Here is an 18,467-nt window from a genome sequence, read left to right as displayed (position 1 = left end):
TCAGTTGCCCTATAGGTAAAATAGGGACTGAAATAGTACCTATTTTCTAGGATTGTTTTGAGGATTAGAAGCGTAATACACAAGGTTTATCGTGTAGCTATTATTGTTATTTTAAAAAATTCCCTGGCGGTCCAGTGGTTAGGACTCTGTGCTCTCACTGCCGAGGGCCTGGGTTCCATCCCTGGTCGGGAAGTAAAATCCCTCGAGCTGCGTGGTGTGGCCAAAAAAGAAAAAAAAAGAAAAGAAAATAGGATTTTGCGACGTGTTGGTGCAGTTAGATCTAGTTGATGAATTTTAACTTCTGTAGAGATAGTATCTTGTCATGGGGACCCAGGACACGTGATTGGCGTAGTCCCTAGATACCGCTTGGGTTGATGGCCGTGTTTGGAGCTTCTCTGGGTGCTTCCAGGTGCTCACGTGCTCTCCTCCTCCATGTGTTCCTGGGAGTGGGACTGCTGGCTCGTGGCTCTTCCCCCGATGCTGGCAGGTTCTGCAGGGGGCTCCCTGGCTGGCCCTCTGTGGTAGGGTGTGAGGTCTCCCCATGGCCAAGGCCGTGGGCAGGGCGTGTGGCTCGACGGCTGCTTTATGAAAAAGACTTTCTTGATTTTCAGAAGCAGAACCAACCAGTTCTTTGTATTTTTATTTTATTTTATTTCATTTTATTTTATCTTATTTTATTTATTTTTGGCCATACCACGTGGCAAGGGTCTTAACTGGGAAGTCCCTGTGTTCTCTAGAAATTGGAAAATTAAGACACAAAAAAAGCCTGCACACACACACACACACACACAAAATACAACCATGTTCTCACCGCCCCCCCGCCCCCCAGAGAGAGAGACTGTTGGCATCTTGGTGGTGACTTAAGGCCCGTTCCTGCCTCAGTCTTCTCATCTGTGAAGTGGGGGAGGTGTTGCCCTGAGGGTTGCCGGTGATCTGGCGAGGAGCTCTGTCACCTTCGTGGGCTGGCTGTTTCCTTTCCGGGCCTCAGTTTCCCCATCTGGAGAATGGAGTTTCCCCTCCCAGAAGCACTTGCCTTCTGGGAGGCTGTGGGGATTAAGAGTCTCTTTGACCGGGCACGGGGCGCACAGTAGGTGCTTTGTGATGGTGAGCAGGTGACCTGTGTGCACAGACTCGGAAGGGCAGGGTGCACACACCTGCCCTTGGGGTGGGGGGCGCTGCAGCGGGCCATGCGGGGCTGGGGCCGAGGGTGGGCAGGGTGTCCTCTCCATGCCTGGCTGTGCAGGTGGGGGTCTTGGCTGGAGGGGCTCAGCTGCCCTCCTCCCCGGGTCCCCGAGGAGCCGGCTCAGTGGAGATCCCTAAGGCGATTAAGTGGGTTCATTTGATCCTGAACGTGAACTTGAGCAGGCGGCTTATCTCCTGGAGATGAAAGCCGGGCTGGCGAGGAGCCACCTGGCCCACGCAGGGAGTGCAGGATTTTCTCCTCCACCCCCTGCCCAGCCGGGGCCTGTGCTGGGGCCTTTTTCCCCACCTGCCTCCAGCCCCTTCAGCCACATGCGATGATGGACCGAGGGCCAGGTGCTTTTCCGGGTCTCAGAGCGGCAGGCTTGCCGTGTTAATTCGTTTGATCCTCTCAATCTCGCGAGCTAGCAACGATCGCATCATCACTTTCCCTGTGTTACAGGCAAACAGCTAAGGCTCAGAAAGGTCGGCTGGCTTACCCAGAGCCACACAGCATCCTGACAACCCCTGACGATATTTAGAGCGTATCCTTGGAAAATCCCCTTTACTCCTTGGTGCTGAAATTCCTCCTGAATACGGTCTTGACTTTGCACAGAATTAACAACAACAATAACAACAATCAGTGTACACTGTAGTGTAAAAGGAAATGGGAGGAAGTGCTGCTGGCTCCCACTCAGAATGAGTAAGTGTCGATGCGATGCAAGTGAGATCAGAAGCGTTTCGGTTCTGGAAACACATGAAAGTGATGCTAAAGAAAAAGCTAGCGTCTGGATCGGTTCTGGCAGGTTTTTTTTTAAACGGCCAGGTTATTTGAAAATTGTGTGGAGAGGGTGGCTTTCGTGGCGTGGGACTGTCCCACTGGCCGAGCGCCAGTCCCAGGACAGCCAATAACATCCCTGCCAGTTTCTGAGGTGTTCCAGGGTGGGGACCCTGCCTTGGAGACCCCCTCGGCCCTAACAGCACAAAGACAACAAGATGCTGTGAGTGGGGGGGTGGGACCCCCTGTGCTCGAGACCCTCCCTGCTTTCATAGTGGCAGACCAGACACTGTGGTCCCCCTCCCCCATCCACTGTCTGGCTCGGCACCCACACAACCTCCTCCTGGCCCCTGAATCCATCCTCTCTTGCTCCTGCTGTGCTCTCCATGCTGCAGGCAAAGGGATCCTGTCCGAAGGAGAATGAGAATCTTCAGCTCCTTGCCTCACCCTCTCCCTTCCCTTTTTCCTCCTCCTCTGAGAATAAACCCAGAGGCCCCAAGGGTGCCGGGGAGCTGTTCACCCTCACTGACCCATCTCCTGGCTCTTGCTCCAGCCACATCCCTCCCCACCCCGGCCTCTGCACTCAGCCGCTGCACTTGCTGTTCCCCCACCAGGCATGCTGTTCCCTGCGATCGGCATGGCGGCTGCCGTCAGGTCTCAGCTCAGATGTCACCCTCAGGAGGACCTCCTGGCTGCCCAGTCAAGGGCACCCCCTGCAACCACTGTCCCAGCCGCCCACTTAGGTCTGTAGTTGTTGATCGATGAAGTTTCTTGGTTGATTTCTTCCCCTGGTGTGTGTTGTTGGCCTTCCCACATCAGATCACTTCCGACGAAGCAGGAGCTCCTCTGTCTTGTTTGCTGCTAGGCCCCCAGTGCCTGGAATGGTGTCAGGACGTAATAGGGGCTTTTGGTCAGTTAGTGTTGACGGCCGATGGGTCCCTTGGCAGCGAGACCAGCCCTGGCCTGACCTGGAGGAGGGGGACTAGGGTCCTGGACACAGGTCCCTTGTCACTCAGGTGGGTTCTACCCTGTCTGGAACTGACCAGACCAAGGGGCTGGCCCAGCGGAGGGTGGGTGCCACTGACTACTATTTCCTGCCCAGGAATAGAGGCCCTTAGGGGTCAGGGTAGGGGTGGGGCCGGTGTGGCGACGTAGCCCCCGGGATTCTTTTGGCAGTGTCTGAAGACATTTCGTTTATCCCAGCCTGAAGGAGGTGTCACAGGCATAGCGGTTTGACGCCAGAGATGCTGTGAACATCCCCCAGTGCACAGAGCAGCCCACAATGACGCATGATCAGGCCCAAGTGTCTTTAGCGTGAAGACCGGGCATCGGGCCTTAGGAACTCACATCTTGATTGTGCCCCGGGCAGGGGAGGGCAGGAACACCTAGATTCCCTTTTCATGCTGCGTCCGTATTTCTGTGGCCCAGAGCATGCTCTCCCCTCCCCTCCCCCCCGGGCACTTCCCTGATAGGGCTGATGGGGCGCTGGATGGTGGACGAGGCTGGATGTGATCTAGCGGCCCTGGGGCCAGTTCACAGCTCGCCTAGTGGCTGTTCTGTGCCCCGGGTCCCCCGCCTCCACTCCACCACAGAAGCAGGAACTTTCCAACACAGAGCCCGGCTGTGAATCAGCGCCACTCACTCTGGGCAGTACGTGGGGCCTCTGGGGCTGTTTTCAGTTTCTACCAAGTTTCTCACTGTGACTCAGTGTTGCCCCCCGGCCCCTTGACCCAGGCTTCTGAGCACCTTCTGAGCTCCTGTGGGACATCACAAAGAGCTGGCTTTGAGGCTGCCCTTTGCTGGGTGCTTCGGGCCTCAGTCTTCTCATCTGTGTAGTGGGAACAGCGAGGGAGATGTTACAGGTGTTTACTGTCATCAAACAGTGGATCCCAGGGGCCGCATGTGCCCAGGGTGTGCGTGGAGGGAAATGAAGCAGACACTAGGGGGTGAAAGCTGGGAGACTCACTGGGGGACTCACACAGGGGAGGCCCGTGCCCTGTACCCCCTCCAGCTCTGTCCGTGGAGGATCTGGGTGGAGGACCGTGTGTCCAGGGGCTTCTGTTCTCCATGGCAGGCAGTCGCCAAGCCCAGTCGGGGATGGTGGCCTCCGTCTCTCACTGGGTCGTGCTTCAGAGGCTGGGGCGGGGGGCCCGTGCCCCAGGTATTCTCCTCATGACCTGGCTCAGGGCTTGAGCCTGGTGTCCTAGGTGCTGAGGGGCTGGGCTTGCGTCCCTGGGGAGGCGGGCTGGTGAACCCTGATGGCCAGCTTGCACTGAGCACCTGCCGTGTGCCAGACTGTATATTTCTGCACAAAGTAGCCCTCAGCATCACCCCCATTTTACAGATGGGGAAACCAAGGCTCGGAGGAGCAAGGTGACAGCCTCAGGCTTAACAAAATGGTAGAGCTGGGATTTGTGCCTGAGCCGTCCTGGTTTTAACTCCCCTGCTTATCACCTTCACCTTGTAGCAGAGGAAACAGCCTCAGAATTTAGGCACCGGCGTGGGGTCGCCCAGCTAGACCCTGGTGCAGCTGGGATTGGGTCCGGGTCTCCGGCCAGATCCCGGGCTGCTGGGACTCTGTGTATGGACTCCCTTGCTGGGCCTCTCTGTCCCCATCTGTGCAGGATGGGCTGGTGCCCGGGTCACAGATGCTGGGGTGGGTCGGGGCTGGTCTTGGGGAGCGGGAGTGTGCAGAGGGAGGCCTGTCGGGGTGGGGGAGGAGTGGGGTGCTCCAGTAGTGTGCAGAAGTCCTGATCTCCCTTCAGGACCAGGTCAGCGGGAACCACCCCTCCCGCCTGCGTTGCTGGACTCATTGGAATATCCCCTGGGCCCCCCGGTGACAAATCTCTTTCACCATCTCTTGACCCAGACAGTTAATTGCTTCTGGCGATCAATCGTTGGTTCTGTGACACCCCTGCTCTCCCCGGCAGCCCCTGGCCCTGCCCTGCAGCCACGAATGGCCCAGACCCTGCTCCTGGGCAGGGAAGCTTGGGGCAGGGTGGGAGGCTCTGCAGTGGTTTTCCCTTCCAGCTGACCGTCAGGCAGCCTCCTCCCGGGGGACCCAGCAGCTGGCATTGTAGGGCCCTTGGCCTGTGCTCCTACAGGGTGGAAACTGAATTAGCTTTACAGAGAGCCTATGATGGGGCCTCTGAGGGACTTTCAGAGGCTTCTGGAAGTTTCCACCCCATGCAGTCCCCTGTGCCCCATTCCCAGAAAGCCCACTGTCTTATCTCCCACCCCTCAGGGGACTCCCAGGTGGAGGTGATGTGTGGTTAGAGCGGATGCCTGGATGCAAATCTTAGCTGTGGGAACCCTGGGTACACTTTCTTGCCTCTCTGCCTCATTGCCCCCATCTGTAAAATGGGGAGAGTCATAGTAACTCGTGTGTACGGTGGTTGTAAGAATTAAACCAGTTAGTAATTGACAGGGCTTAGCACGGTGCCCACGCAGTGAAAGCCTCAGGGGAGCTCCAGGTGTCTGCAGCTGGCGATGCCGCTGGTGGACAGACAGGTAGACGGACAAATGGCTTCTCCGTGCTGCCGTCTTGGGCCTCCGCAGGCCTCGGAGCGAAGCCCCTGGCCCTCCCGGCCTGATCTGCGCTGCCTGCCCTGACTTGGCCTGTGCTGGGCCGGGAGCCAGGCTGCCGACACCCGTGTGGCCCGAGCCCCCGTCTGCCCCCCTTCCCTCCAGAAACGGTCGATATCCTGGCTCCTTCCTGGCGTCTAATTGCTCTTGTCGGCTGCTGTCTCCGCAGATGGCCCCACGCCCCGTAGCGAGGAGGCGGGCGGGAGGTTTCTGAGCAGTGTGTTCTGGGGCCAGATTGAGAGTGGAGTGGGGGGAGAACGGGGCAGCCGAGGGAGGACGCCCGGGCCCCCATCTCCCTGCCCCTCCCTGACTGTGCCATCTCGGGCAGGTTGCTGAACTTCTTTGGGCCTCAGTTTCCCCATCTGTGAAATGGGGTCAGGATAGACGGCCCAGGACCTGGCACACGGTGACTGTGCACGCAGGAGGGGCTATTATTATTGCTGTGGTGACCATCGTGGTGGTTTGGCCTGTGATCAGCGCAGGTCTCTTTTGGGAGCCCGGATAGGTGGACTGGGGGCTGGGGGGCCTGCGGGCAGGGTCAGTGCGGATCCTCATTCTCCTCCTGACGGTGTGCCCCCCTTGGATGGGCCTGAGCCCCCTGGAGTGGGGCCGTGGCCCCCATGGTTGGATGGGCTGTGCCCCCTTTGGGTGGGCCCATGTGTCCCCCTCTGATGGGCCACAGCCCCTCCTCCCCTCTTGTCCTCCCCCGGGCCCTGTCCACTCACATCCACACTGGCTGTGGCCTTGGCTTTGCTGCGCCACTGCCCTGCCCCCACGCCCCGGCAGTCGCCGGCTGCTGCAGGCTGGTGGGGAATCAGAGACCTGGGTGAACTCTCCACGATTGCCTCTCCGCAGCTTCAAGGAGAGCCGGCCTCCGCTGTCACTTGAGAAGGAAAATAAAATATCCCAGTGGCTTCTAAGTGGAAGAGCTGCCTCCCTCCCGCACTGGCTGTCTGGGCTGCTTGCTACGACAGTGACAGGGAAGGGCCACACCCGGTCCCAGGGGACAGGGGAGACTTCCTGTTCATCGGGTGTGAAGAGACGTGTCTGGCAGACCCAGGCAGCTCTGGGAGGGGCGTTAGGTCCCCCACACCCTAACACCTCAGGACCCTGGCCTGCTCCTGCCCTGGGTGCCTGGGTCACACTGTACCTGAAGTCCCCAAATCCAGCCTGCAGAGATGGCTTCCGGAAGTTATGCCTGCCCACTGGGGGCAATGCCCGGATCTGCGGGATCGCGTTTAGGGCATCGGTAGAACACGTTTCGTGGCTTTTGCTCATCTTGGCCTCGTATGGTTCACGCTGCCACATGGAGGCTCACGTGGGCATCACTTCCCTTTCCTCAAAGTGGCGGGCATTGCAGCAGCCCCTGGGCCCTGGATGATTTTGTAGAACTTGACCTGTGCCCACTGAGGGGGTTTGAGATGGGAAGGCAGGGGCTGCAGGTGGAGGAGCATCTTTTCTCCAAGGCTGGCTCGGGGACCTGGTTCCAGCCCGGACGGTCCTGGGCAGGGACCTTGTCCCAGCCTCCCGGGCTCTTTGGCAGATTGGTCGAACTTGACCTGTGCCCACTGAGGGGGTTGAGATGGGACAGCGGGAGCTGCAGGTGGAGCGTCTCCTCTCCGAGGGCTGGTGCCGAGGCTCCTGGGCTGGCGCGGCAGAGCCTGGCGGGGGGTCCTGCCCTGGGAGAAGGTGATGACTGGGGAGGGCTATTGTGGGTGAGTTGTGGCTCCTGCTTCTCGTCAGGCGCTGGCTTCTGGCCTCTGCACTGACTGGGGAGAGAATCATGGAGAACCCGCCCCTGGGGGTGGGGTGGGGAACCACTGAAGTGGGTGGCAGCCTGGCTGTGTGATCCCCTCTTGGAGCCTCAGTCTGTCCATCCAGGAAATGGGTAGCAGCAGCTCAGGAGGCTGCAGGGAGGGTTAAGTCGGGCTCCTGCTGCCCGGCTCAGGGTCTGAGAACATAGGGTAAGGGTACCACTAACAGTAACAGCGCTCAGCCCTGTGTGCACGGTTAAGGCCGCCTGGGTGCCCGTCCTGACTTCTCTCATCAGCTGTATAACCCCTGGGACAAGTGACTCAACCCGCCCCCCCAAGTCTCAGTTTCCTCATCTGTAAAATGGGGATAATAACATAACCTACCTGGGGACTTCCTTGGCAGTCCAGTGGTTAACACTCCACGCTTCCACAGCAGGGGGCACAGGTTCGATCCCTGGTCAGGGAACTAAGATCCCTCATGCCATGTGGCGCGGGCAAAAAAAAAAAAGCTCTGTAGACTTTTAAAAAAATAATAATAAAATAAATAAAATAGCCTACCTGAAAGGTTGTCGAGAGTTAAATGAGTATGTAAAGGCTCAGCTTGGTGTCCTCACAGGAGTAACTGAACGCTAGCTATGGCCACTGTTATTATTGCCGTTGTTGCTGGTTTTGTGACTGCAGCCAGATCGCATGTAGCTGAGTATGAGGGAGTGTGGGCTGCCTGGAGGAGGAGGCCGCTGGGCTTGTGAGTGTAGGTGGGACTCGCATGGGTATGGGAGGCGCATGGGGGGCTTTTCAGCGGTGGGGAGTGCGGGGATTGGGTGAAAGATGGCAGGCAGGTCCAGGCCTCCCCCAGTGCCTTCTGTGATCCTGGCCCCACTGTGCACCGGGCACTGTGTTAAGTCTGTTGTGAGTCGGCTGGGCCCACTGTGTGCCAGGCCTTCTCTCAGCCCTGCTGTCAGCTGCACCTCACAGCGTTGGCCCTACTGTGCTGAACCCTCCTCTGTATGCAGTCTCTTTTACTCTGAGCCTCACCCTGCTGTTCCCACTGTGCATCTGCCTTTGCGTCAGGCCTTGTGGCCTCAGTGAGGGATAAGGCAGGCCCTTTCCTGGAAGGCTCAGGGTCTGCTGGAGGTGGCCAGGCAGAGTTTTTGGGTGAGATCGCAGTGAGGGCCAGGATATGACTGGACTAACTGGAAAGGCTTATAACATCGAGGGGAGGGGAGAGGACATCATAAGCTGGGCTTTGAGGGATGTGTAGGAGTTCTTTGGAGAGACAACTTGCTATCACTTATACCAGGGCAAATTGTGGGCACAGACCTGTCTGATACGGGTCTGTTTGGCTGTGAAATGAGCACACTGGGGAGGAATTTGCCAGGGTCCCTGGGAGTGGGGGTGGGTCAGGGGATTCAAGAAAGGGTTCATGTCCCAGCTTTTTTCTTTTGCTTCCAGCTGAGAGACTTGGGACAGGTGACCATTCCATGCCTCAGTTTCTCTGTTTCCCCATTTCTCTTGGAGTGTTGCTGTGAGGGTCCTGAAGTGGGGAGATGCAGAAAGCGCTTACTGTGATTAATAAGCTTGTTGAGGTCTACGCTGTGCCAGGCGCTGCTCTAAGGGGCTCTGCTGTATTAACTCATTTAGTGGTCACAGCAGCCCTTCGAAGGGACACTGTTACCATCCCTCAGTTTATAGACAGCGAAATAGAAGCACGGGGAGATGAAGTGACTTGGGCGTCCAGTGCAGGAGTGGCCGAGCCAGGACTGGCGCCCCGGCTGCCTCTGTCACTGCCTTGCCCGTCTGCAGGCACTGCGGGGGCTCTATCAACACCCCCCTCCTTCTCACACCTGGAAAGTGTGCCTCCTGGGGCCCTGCCGAGGGTATGGCCCACGTGGCTGGAGGCCCAGAGGAGGCTGGGCTGGGAGGGAGGGTTTGTTCTGAGCCCTGGCCTGTGCAATCACTTTTAGCAACCTGCCCAGGAGCAGGTGGAGGCAAAGGCCCGGTGTTGCTAGGGCCTCCAGGGGCCAGTGGGGTCGGGGCCTTGCCTCTGGGTGGCTATAACACAGCCTGGTGGGAAAGGTTTGGAGGTACCGAGGTTCAGCTACAAAGCACTTGCCTGGCACTGAGACTTCAGCCCTCAGGTTCTGACCTTAGGAGAGACTCCAGTGCAGAGAGAGGCTGAGGCTTGGCCTGGGGAAGAGGACACCACCTCCATGGAGCCGACAGGGATTGACACGGAAGTGTCCTCCCTGGCCATGCCTCACGCTGTTCTACTTGGTCATGCGTTAGATCCGAATGTGCCCCTCCCCTCCCGTGGCCTCGCCCTGGAAACAAAACCCAGGCCGGTATCGCCCCCCGCCTCGCCCCGTCCACCACCGCTTCCAGTTTAGCTGGGTCCTGTCTCCAGGCCTCTGCATTTGCTGCGCCTTCCTCCTTATCTCCTCAGCCCTGGGCTCCAGTGTCACCTCCTGGGAGACCCTACCTGTCTTCTAGTCCTCCCCCATCCCCCATCACGCCTGTCATTCATTGCAGGTTTATGCTGGTTTATGTCTGTTACTTCAGTCACTGCCCTTTGACGTCGTCTGGCTCTTTTCTTTTTTCTTCCTCTTTATTTTATTTTTTTATTTTTGGCCTCGCCACACAGCTCTGGGATCGAAGTTCCCGGACCAGGGATTGAACCCTGTGCCCTTGGCAGTGAAAGCTTGGAGTCCTAACTACTGGACCATCAGGGAATTCCCCATCTTGCTCTTTTCTTGATGTATCTGTGTGGTGTTTGAGTGTGGGTAGGTGTGACCGTGTCCCCCGAGGACCCTTGTCTTTCGTATTCATGGCTCCATCCCTGTGCAGGGGCTCTGTCAAGCTTGTCAACTGGCCGAAGGTTGATGCTGGTATCCCAGTCAAAGCTGGACAGCTCTCTGGGTTTGAACCCAACTGGCTCTGCCCTCCTGCACCTGTGTGGCCTTGGACTGCTAGCTTCCTGTCTCCGAGCGGGGTGGATGGACACTTTGGGTCAGCCTCTGTGGCTGGGGTAATCTGGGTGGGCTTCCTGGAGGAGGAAAAAGGCAGTGTTATGCTGGTGCTGGGAAGGCAGAGGAGGGGGTGGGAGGGCAAATGGCAGAGTTGAGGGCCAAAGCTCTGAGGGGGGCCTGATGGGGCTTGTTTGGGGGCTTGGTGCCATGTGGGGGCAGGTCTCAGCCCGTGGGCCCTGGGGAGCTGTTGAAGTGCTTAAGGGAGGGTTACCGAGGGCCTGGGGGAGGGGAACCCTTGGAAGCCGTCCTCTTTCCTCTATCTGCTTTGCTGGGCAACCAGTCTGGTCAGCCCCCCTTCCTTCCCTCCCCCACTCTCTCCCCCAGGGGTGGGGGGAGAGGAGGTTGTGGCTGGGATTCAGCAGTTGGGCTGGGCCACGACAGGACCATGGCTGGAAACACGGTGCGGGGGGCTGGCTCCCCCGCGGAGCCTTCCTGGGCCAAGCGCGTGTGTGTGGGCGTGCGTGGGAGCACAGCGTGCGCAGGCATGCACGAGTGTGAACAAGTGAGTGAATGAGGCCGTGAGTATGTGCGTGTGTGACTGCGGATGCGCGGCAGTGTCCGCACGAGCGTGGCTGAGACCTTGAATGAGAGGGTCTGCTCCCTGGCTTGAGCCCCTCGCACGGGGGTCAGAGCCGCCCCCCTCCTAGGAGGCCCAGGGACCCGGGGACCTTCAGGGCCCACGGAGGTCCCACCGGGTGCAGCTCTGCTTAGGGAGCTGTTGAGCCCCCTCCCTGCTGGGGGTGCCCGGGGTCAGCCTGGGAGTGGCCACCTCCCCACTCCCGCTCTCCTTGTTCACGCTCAAGGAGGGTCCCCCCACCAGTGCCCTGGCTCCCGAGGCTTAAAGCGCTTGGACCTGGGTTCAAATCCTGGTTCTTTCCCTTCCCTTCCTGACCTTGAGTGAGTTACTGCTGAACATCGGCTTCCTGGCCTGGAAACAGAAGCCCCCATCCCTCCCTCCCTCCCTCCCTCCCTCCCGGGGTGGTTGTGAGGATTACGTGAGGTGCCCGGGAAGCAGCCCGAGCACAGCAAGGCCACAGGAAGTGCATGTGGATCTCCTTCCCTCCCCCACCCAGAGTGGTCGCTGTCCAAGCCGGGAGCCCAGCACAGCCGCCAAGGCTCCCCTTCCATCCCTCGCCCGCCCGCGTGAATTCTACTTGCAAAATGCTCTCCATCCCATCCACTTGTCCCGCTTCCACCCTCACCCATCCTCCACTCCACAGCCCGAATGCACTCTCCAAATTCCGGTGGGACTTGTCCCTTCTCTGCATGCGAAACCCTCCTAAGGGTCTCCCTGCCCCTGGGAATAAAATCCCAATCCGAGGGGCCCTGCGGCGATCAGCCCTGCCCCCCCGGTTCACACACACACTCACTCCGCTCCGCTTCCTTCCAGCCTCCGTGCTGTGATCAGCTGTTCTCTGCCCGCATCCCCCATCCTCTCACCAAGCGCACCTTTCACTTTCCTCCGTGGGGCACAGCGTGGCCGTCGCTTCTCCTGGGAAGTCCCCAAGTTTTCTAGGCTGGGAACTGCTCTCTGGACCTGCGTGTTGTGGGCATTGCTGGGAGATGCTCTGTATGGCCCCCTGGGGCCGGCCCAGGCCGGTCTTGACCTCACGCCATCAGGTGCTTTGTGTCCATTGGGGGACTGCAGGGGGGACTGGCTGGGGCTGGGAGATGGTGGGAAGCAGGTGGGGTCTGATCTCCCAACCCTTCCACAGTGGTGCCTGGGGAGAGCGCCCAGCCACCTGACCCCGCCTGAGCCCTTTGCAGGACCTGCTGCAGGGGGCTGGCCACAGAGGCTTCTGGGAAGCTGGGATGGCTACGGAGACATGCCTGGGCCTCCCTGTTTCCAGCCTTCCTGCAGGGCCCTGTCTCTGGAGCTGCCGCAGATGGCAGGACAAGTGTCAAGCCTGGAGGCACTGTAGCGAAAAAAACCTTAAAAGGACAGGAAAGAAGGGGCAGGGTCCTTCCCCATGTGCCGCCTGCAGCTGCCCCTTTTAGGGTTCCTTGGGGTCTTGGAGCTTAGCTGCCAGCCCCTGCCTTGGGGTCATAGAACGCCCCGCAGGAACTGACTGCTGCTAGTGAGCCCACGCTGGCTCTGAAAGCACTTTACCTCCACGGCATCCCTGTAAGGTCGGTGTTTTTAATGTATCATCGTTCCCATTTTTAAAAATGAAAAAAAATTTTTTTGGCCACGCCATGTAACTTGCGGGATCTCAGTTCCCCAACCAGGTATCAGACCCGGGTCCTCGGCAGTGAAAGCGCGGAGTCCTAACCACTAGACCACCAGGGAAGTCCCCCTCGTTTCCATTTTAGAGATGAAGAAACTGAGGCTCAGAGAGGTGAAGCTACTTGTCCCAGGGTGCACAGCTAGGAAGGGCAGAGCCCAGATTTGAACTCAGGGAGCCTGGGCCCAGAGCCTGAGCCCTGCATGCAGCTGCCTCAGCCTTGTGAGAGCCGGAAGCCGCAGCTCCACTCGCCTTTGATCCCTGGGTGGGGGCAAGGGGTGCAGAAGGGGTTCCCTAAATGTCCACTCGAGGCTGAGATGTTTGCGAATGGACGGGTCTTGGAGACAGCCGTGGGGAGTGGGCCCATTTTCTGGATGGGAAAACCAAGGTCAGAGACTCCAAGGTCACAGCCGTTAGTAGAGGAGCTGGGACCACAGCCAGGGTTTTGATCTCTCTCTAGTGGTCTGCCCATTACTATTTGTTTACTTGTTCTTTTTCTTGCAGAAGCTAACACAATAAAGAATGCATAGGGACTTCCCTGGCTGTCCAGTGGTTAAGACTCCACACTCCCAATGCAGGGGGCAGGGATTCAATCCCCGGTTGGGGAACTAAGATCCTACGTGCCACACAGCACAGCCAAAAAAAAAAAAAAAAAAAAAAGAATGCATAAACACGTGGCTGCAGATTAATGAATAATTTTAAGGAGTCACATGCGGTCTTCTTTCCAGAGGTGCTTAACATCCTAACTTTTGTGGGAATCATCTTTCTGTTCTAGTGTGACTGCCCCTGCAGACCTCTCTACTCGTGAAAGTAGAGTCTTGCCATTCCCAGAATCTTATAAATGGAATCCTCGCGTGTGCTTAGCCTCTGAGTCTGACATCCCTCCATGTGGTTGTGTGTCTGTAGTTTGTCCCATTTTATCGTGGGGTAGTATTCCATGGTATGGATGTACCGCTGTTTGTTTATCCCTTCATCTATGGATGGACTGTGTTCAGTTTTTTGTGATTATGAATAAAGCTGTTATGAACTTTCATGTACACATCTTTGTAGGAGCATATGTTTTCATTTTTCTTGGGTAAATACCCAGCAATGGAGTTGCTGGGTCACATGGTCACCCAAATGTATGTTTAACTTGGTAAGAAACTGCCAAGCTGTTTTCCAAAGTAGTTGCACATTTTGCACTGAAGTAGTGACGTCTGAGAATTCCAGTTGCTCTGCATCCTCGTCAGCACTTGGCATTGTCTGTCTTATTTTAGCCATCCAGGTGGGTGCGTAGTGGTCTCTTAGTTTGCACTTTCCTGATGACTAATGATATTGACCATCTTTTCATGTGCTTATTGGCCATTTCTATATCCACTTCTGTGAAGTTCTATCAAGTCTTTTTGCCCATTTTTCTGTTGGGTTGATTGGCTCTTATTTATTTGTGAGCGTGCTTTTTATATTCTGGACACTAGTGTTTATTGTGCTGGTTTTGACTTTGAATGGTGACTCAGAAATTCTTGAACGAGAGTCGTAGGCCCACCCCTCCATCAGGTGTCACTTACTGACTTTTCATAGGGTCCCCTGGGAAGTTAATGGGGGATTTTCACAGCGACAGTGTGATCTGGGCCCGGGGTCCCCTGGGGGCTTGGCTGGGGTGTGAGCTGCCTTTATAACCACATAGTTCAGATTGGAATCCCAGCTCTGTGACTTCCTAGCTGTGGGACCTGGGGCGTGAGACTTTGATTCTCTGAACCTCAGTTTCCCCCTCTGTCAAATGGGGTAGCAGTACCACCTCATGGGGTTGTCGTGGAGAAACACTTGGCCTGATGTACACAGTGCCCCAAGTCCAGGCCAGTGGGCCTTGCCGTCTCTACCTGCACATTGATGTGGTCATACCTTAGCCCATGGGGATGCTGTGATCCTTGCTAACAAGACCCGTGTTTTCCCCTGCAGGTCCCCCAGAGTCTTTGAGGACACAGCGTTGCTGGTGGCTGTTTCTGGTAGGTTCACATCTATCCCTCCTTGCTGTCTCCAGTGGGTTCGTGTTGCTGGGACCGTCTCGTGGACAGGGGGTTGGCAGTTGCGGGGGTGCCAGGTTCTGTTGGCGGATGTGGTGGTGGGCTCTGTGTGGCCTTGTGGGGTGGGGTCTGGGCAGCAGTGTTGCCCAGGGTGGAGGTTGTGGGTTCCCCCGGGATGGGGTATTTTCTGGCTGAGTGCACTGATGTACAGATGGTGCCTGGGAGAAGGGGTTGTCCCAGCAGTGCAGCTGTGTGACAGTGGGTTTTCTCTGTCTCTGGGGTTCATGGCCACATTGCTTCTGTGCCCTGATGCTGGGCTGCAGGCTCAGAGAGGGCGGAGCCTGTGTGCTGGCCCTCGAGTTGGGATGTTGGACGTTGGAGGAGGCCCTCGAGCCAGACACCTGTGTGCCACCGTGGTCGCCGTGCCCAGCAGGGGAGCTGGGGTTCCAGTCCCGGCACTGCCACTTTCATGCTGGGCGCCCAGGACAAGTCACTCATCTCCCTGTGCCTCCATTTCCCTGTCTGTAAACCGGGGTAATGAGTGTCCCCTCGTAGGGTTGCTGCGACAATTAAATGAGCTGATAGGGAGCAGCGCCTGGCACAGAGGAGCTGCTCAAAAGCCCATCACCACAGTGCTTTTCACGTCACTGTGTCTTGTGCCCCTCACAGCGGTGCTCCAAAATGGGCTGTTATCCTCATTTTATAAAAGGGGAAACCGACGCACAGGTGGGTCACCTGTGCCACGTCTCAGCTGGAAGCAAAGAGCGGGGGCTAATTCTTTGACTCTCCCAGGGAACCTGGCAGATTCCTCCCCAATGCACCCATTTTGCAGCCAAGCAGACTGAGGCCCCTGTGGGGCTGGTCTGTGCCCACTGCCCTCCCTGTGCCCCCGCCGACCTGGTACATCTGACGGCAGGGGTCTCCCCAGAAAGCTTCTCTATCAGGGGGAGTGGAGAGCGGTCCTAGGGGCACTGGCAGAGTTTGGGGTTTCAGGGAGAGGGAAGGCAGTCCAGGTGAGAGTCAGTGGGGTGGGCACAGGCTTGTTTGTTTTTTGTTTGTTTTGTTTTTGTTTTGTTTTTTTGGCCACGTGGTGCGGCTTGTGGAGTCTTAGTTCCCCGACCAGGGATCAAACCCAGGCCCCAGCAGTGAGAGCGCCATGGAATTCCCAGCACAGGCTTGGAGGAGGGGATTCAGGTACTGGCCTGGCTGGTGGTAGAGGGAGGCATCTTTTATTTTATATTCTTTTTAACCAGGAGAGGCAAGTGGTCCCAGGCGGGGACCCTGGAGCCTGGTTGCCTGAGTGCATATCTCTGTCTGCCGCTTGTGATTTGCGTGACCTTGGGCAGGGTCCCGAGCCACCCAGTGCCTCAGTTTCCCCATCTGTAAAATGGGGATGGAATCAAATCCCCCCACAGAGCTGGTGATCGTTGCTGAGATTTTTGGTTTCTGTATTTTTTTTGAAGCAGCCGGGAGCCCTGGCAGAGGAGGGAGCTGAATCTGCGGGTCCCCTCCCTGTGTCTTGTCCTTGCCCCCGCGGGGACAGGGTGACCAGCCGACCCAGGCCTGGGAGAGGCAGTCATGTGGTCAGAGACCCCCCTGTGGGCGTGGTGAGGAAATGCCCCACCCCCGCCCCCCACCCCCCAGGCTTCTGGAGAGTCAGGCAATTTGGGGAAGCAGTGGAAACACATCTGGAGGGCATGTGGGGTGCCTAGCCCCTGTCCGTGCCAGTGAGGAAGGGCTCGTCAGTGGGTGCAGCTGCTGGGGCGCAGGCACTGGCCCCCCGCAAATGACAGCTTGACCCCTTGCTGGCTCTGTGTCACCGAGCACTGTTCAGCTGCTGGGGCTCGGGACGTGGGGCGTGGGCTGCTGCGAGCACCAGTACTTAGTAGGTAGGAAGCGCTCACTCAGCGCTCCCAGCATCTTTCTTTACCTCTTACCGACTGAGCTGTTCTTCTAGGGCTGGGAAGGGTTATCAGCCAGGCCTGGCCCCAAGGAAGGCCGGAGGAGGGTCTGAGGAGCCCCCAGCCCAACCCTTGGCGTCCACGATGGGGTCTCTCTGCTTAGCACTTCTGACTGCTGTTCCCTCATCAGGGCCACACCTGTGCGGTAGGGACTGCAGGGCAGCGTCCTGGGAGGGACAGTGGGGGGAGGTGGTTACCTGTGCAACCCCATTTTGCAGAGGGGCAAACTGAGGCTGAGAGATAGGAAGGGGCCTCCCTGAGGCTGCAGCGCCGAGAAGCAGGTTAGGGGCGGGTTTCAGTCCTTGTCTGTGACACCCAGCCGTGGACTGGCGTCCTGGGTCTCTGGGGTGGTTCTGCAGTGGGCGGGCCTCCTGCAGACCTGGGTGCAAATCCCAGGGGGCTGAGACACTCCTGTGCCTTGGCTTCCTCGTCTGTCAAATGCTTGTCCTCCAAGGATTGCTGAGGGCACTACTGGGCACGTCCTGGCTCAGGACCGGCTGCTATTGGGAGATTTTAATTTTCTTCATTCATTGAACGATTCTTTCTAAAGCACCTACTGTGTGCTGGGCCCTTTTCTGGGTGCTGGAGATAGAGCTGGGAATAAGCTGGACAAGAATCCCGTCCTCCCTGGGTGAGGCAGACAGTTCACAAGTCAGATACGTAGTGTGCCCTTCGGTGGGGAGCGCTGGGGTGAAGCACCAGCAGAGAGGGGGTTTGGGGAGTGTGTGGGTGATCTGGGGGTTGCCGTTTCAAATGGGGGGGTCAGGGTGGGCCTCCCTGAGAAGGTGGCATTTGAGCAAAGACCTGCAGGAGGAGGCAAGGGAGCCTGCAGGTCTCTGGAGGAAGGGTTTCCCAGGCAGAGGGAACAGCCCGTGCAAAGGCCCTGAGGCTGTGTGGAATGGGCCTCCTGGATTGCAGGAGTCCGCATGAGTCAGGCCTTGCTCCTTTGTTCCTGAGCCTTTGGGGGCCCCCAGTAGGCAGGAGGGAGGGACAGCCTTGGAGGTTGCCTGCTTCCGGAGCCAGGCCCTGGGCCCCACAGAGATGGGTTTTATCTTGGAACATGGGGGACACCGGTGGTGGTCCCCCCAAAGTGATCAGCCCAGCCGGGTTTTCTACCTGGCGTTCTCGGTGCCTTGGGAGTTGGAAGGGAGGCGGCCTTGCCTGGGGCGATCTTCCCTCCTTCTCCTCTGCCTCTCGGTCCTCCATCCATCTGCACCGCAGACCTAGCGGAGAGCCTTCCTCCTGTGGCTGTTACCGCTTGTCACTCCAGTGGCCACCCGAGGACGATCAAAGGGCTATTTGTCTGCAAGCACTTAGTTTCCTCCTCTGGGGCGATCCAGCACGTCTGAGGGAGGCCGAGGCAGACAGACGGGGGAGGGGGCGGAGGGGGTCCCTCGCCCTGCCGAGGACTCCAGTGCTCTGAGGAGAGCCCCCTGGCAGGACCCAAGGGGCTCCTCAGCCCAGAGACAAGGCCTGTCTGGGGACAGGCAGGGGCGTCTGGCAGCGGGACCACCGGGGGGCATGGAGGCCGGGCAGATGCTTTGGGTTCCCCTCCTGAAGGCAAAGGCACAATATGGACCCCACATGGGAGGCCTTTTGAGACCCTCCTCATCTTGGGGGGGTGGCTGGGCTGGGTCTGGTGGACCCGGAGTCAGGGGCAGGGGAGCAGGCACTTCTGAGAAAGAACCACAGTAAGAGGCAGAAGGGGAGACGTGTGCGGGTCGAGGAGGACAGAAGTCCTGGGTGATCATGTAACAGCAGCAAACACTTCAACACTGCACTGTCCTTATGCCCATTCTACAGATGAGGAAACGGAGGCACAGGGAGGTGATGTGACGTCCCTGTGTGCAAGTGGCAGAGGGAGCCCAGCTCCAGAATCTTTTGTGAGGGTGGCGGTCCTGGGAGGAGGTGGCGTGTAGGCTTTGACCCTGCGGTGGTGGAGGTGGTGGAGGGGAGCGC

The 18,467-nt window shown here is 58.1% G+C and overlaps 1 protein-coding gene across 1 annotated transcript in view; it reads left to right on the top strand.

Moving 5' to 3' along the window:
* NCOR2 (nuclear receptor corepressor 2) overlaps positions 1-18,467 on the top strand; it is a 221,230-nt gene that overhangs the window by 15,797 nt on the left and 186,966 nt on the right. The window contains exon 2 of the mRNA XM_079943178.1: positions 14,483-14,529. The gene's annotated coding sequence lies outside the window, so the exon portion shown is untranslated. The remainder of the gene's footprint in view (positions 1-14,482; positions 14,530-18,467) is intronic.

This window comes from Stenella coeruleoalba (assembly GCF_951394435.1).
Source record: "Stenella coeruleoalba genome assembly, chromosome: 14".
Classification (NCBI taxonomy): domain Eukaryota; kingdom Metazoa; phylum Chordata; class Mammalia; order Artiodactyla; family Delphinidae; genus Stenella; species Stenella coeruleoalba.
The sequence above is the reverse complement of the archived record's forward strand: the minus strand, read 5'-3'. Positions and strand labels throughout refer to the sequence as shown.